The sequence below is a fragment of the Balaenoptera acutorostrata genome, chromosome 2, assembly GCF_949987535.1.
Source record: "Balaenoptera acutorostrata chromosome 2, mBalAcu1.1, whole genome shotgun sequence".
Classification (NCBI taxonomy): domain Eukaryota; kingdom Metazoa; phylum Chordata; class Mammalia; order Artiodactyla; family Balaenopteridae; genus Balaenoptera; species Balaenoptera acutorostrata.
The window spans coordinates 4,297,683-4,300,401 of record NC_080065.1 but is presented as its reverse complement, the minus strand read 5'-3'; the positions used below and the strand labels follow the sequence as shown (position 1 = coordinate 4,300,401).

The window sequence follows — 2,719 nt, the reverse complement described above, 5'->3', positions numbered from 1 at the left end:
GTTCTAGCTCCTTTGTTGTAAGGAAAACTGAGGAAGGTATGGATGCTATAAGGAAACTGCAACCAAGGAATTTCCTGCTCAGAGACCACATGGGAATGAAACTAGGAAATATTCTAGTGGGTAGACACAAATGCTGAGAATGCCAATCAATGGAGATGGATGTTATTTGAACCAGGTGATGGGTGGACCAATCACAAACCACTGAGCTCATCGTTGGCATAAATTAAAACCTGAGTTTCCAATGAAAATATTTGTGCCTTTGTGTTCTCTCTCCCTCTCCCAAATGGCGGTCTCAGCAAAAAAGAAGAATAAGAAGGGGAAGACTGTCTCCCTGACAGACTTTCTGGCTGAGGATGGAGGGAATGGTGGAGGAAGTACCTATGTCCCCAAACCAGACAGCTGAGCTGATGAAACAGACGACCTAGAAGGACATGTTTCAACCACTGGCATAGCAATGATGGTGACGTGTGTAGGGCACCTCCAGTTGACCGTTCCATCCTGCCCACTGCTCCACGGGCTGCTTGGGAACCCAATATCGACTGGAGCCGTCTTCCCAAATTGCCACCCTACACTGCTTTTCTAGGGAACCTGTCCTATGATGTGACAGAAGACTCCATTAAGGAAATCTTTAGAGGATTAAACATCAGTGCAGTGTGTTTACCGGGTGAACCCAGCAATCCTGAGAGGTTGAAAAGTTTTGGTTATGCTGAATTTGAGGACCTGGATTCCTTACTCAGTGCCCTGAGCCTCAGTGAAGAGTTTCTAGGTAACAGGAGAATTCGAGTGGACGTTGCTGATCAAGCACAGGGTAAAGACAAGGATGATCGTTCTTTCGGCCGAGATAGAAATCAGGATTCTGAAAAAACAGATACAGATTGGAGGCCCGTCGTGCTGCAGCTTTGATGGCTACCCACCTAGAAGAGGTGATGAAGGCTTAGAGACAAGTGTCGAGACCGTTATGATTCAGACCAATATCGTGATGGGTATCGGGACAGTTACCGTGATGGCCCAAGCCAGGACCTGGATTGGTATGGAGCCAAGATTGCTATGATCACGGAGGCAGCAGAGATTACAATAGAGGCTGCAATGCCAGGATGGGCAGTGGCAGAAGAGCGTTTGGTAGTGAGTACCATAGGGTGACGTCTACAGATGAGGTGAAGGCCGCTATGAAGACAGATATGACAGACAAGATGACCAGTCATGGAGCTCCAGAGATGCATACTCTTGGGATGACTGTAGGCATGATGATAGATGTCCCCCCACAAAGAGCCACACTGAACCTAAAACCTCGGGGTACTCCTAAGGAAGATGATTCCTCTGCTAGCATGTCCCAGTCCAGTCGAGCAGCCTCTCTCTTTGGAGGAGGAAAGCCTGTTGGCACAACTGCTAGAGAACAAGTAGAAGAGCCACTACAGAAGGAACAGGAGAAACTGCAACGTCAGCTGGATGAGCCAAAGCTAGAACAACGGCCTCTGGAGAGACACCCAAGCAGGCAAAGTGAAAAAACTCAGGAACGGGAATGGTCGAGGACAGGAAGTGAGTCATCATGGACTGGGACCTCAGCCACATCTGGCAGAAATGCACGAAGGAGAAAGAGTGAGAAGTCTCCAGAAAATGAAACACCCAATAAAGAGGAAAACTGTCAGTCTCTAACTTCTAAGCCTCCCAAACCTGAACAGCCTCTAAAGGTAACGCCAGCCCCTCCACAAAGGAGAATGCTTGGCTGAAGCAAAGTTCTAACCCTCCTGCTCAATCTCAGAGCTCAGACACAGAGCAGCAGTCCCCTACAAGTGGTGGAGGGAAAGTAGTGACAGCTCAACCATCTGAGGAAGGACCAGCAAGGAAAGATGAAAATAGAGTAGATGGGGTGAGTGTCCCAAAAGGCCAAAGTGGGAACTCCAGCCGTGGTCCAGGAAATGGAGGGAACAAAGACCACTGGAAGAGGTCAGATAGGAAAGATGGCAAAATGGATCAAGATGCCAGATCTGCACCTGAGCCAAAGAAAACTGAAGAAAATCCAGCCTCTAAGTTCAGTTCTGCAAGGAAGTATGCTGCTCTCACCATTGATGGTGGAGATGAAAATGAGGGAGAAGATTACACCAAATAGACCTCTGCATTCTGTGCTTTCTCCTAGTCTCTCTCCCCCCTGGAACATTCGAGAGCAAATCAAAACTCTATCCAGACAAGAAAAAATAAAACTCACGATCTCTGGAAAAAAAAATTTGTAAAAAGCACATACTCTTCCCATTCTCAAAGAAGTGTCTTCACTTTGTTTCTTAGAGACCTCCAACCCCATGTAAACTGTCTAGTTGTAAAGTGTGCTCGACACCCAACCACACACTCCAGAGTTGCTGGGACACTCACAATGTTCTCTTCACAATTTCTCTACAGTCCTGGGATTGTTGATTATAATACTAACTGTATATTTACCTAAGAAGCTTTCTAAAAATCCAGAATGAACAAATTCACAAGTCAAAAAACGTATTGTCAAATTATGTATCCTGTTTTTGAATTCAGGAGTGATGGTCACCAGCTCTGGCGGATGAAAGATGGGGTCACCTTCTTTGACATGCCTTCCACGGAGAAATGGGGTCTATGTCCCCTCCCCTTGGACCTGGGCCAGCTCTGTGACTGCTGACTAATAGAACACAGAGAAATGATGTGACTTTCCAAATCCAGGTCTTAAAAGAATGGCAACATCCTCTTCTGGTCTCTTGGA

At 46.6% G+C, this 2,719-nt stretch overlaps 1 pseudogene; it reads left to right on the top strand.

The window, feature by feature from the left end:
* The first annotated feature begins 283 nt into the window (after window positions 1-283).
* LOC103000502 (eukaryotic translation initiation factor 4B-like) lies at window positions 284-2,107 on the top strand (annotated as a pseudogene).
* The last annotated feature ends 612 nt before the right edge of the window (window positions 2,108-2,719 follow it).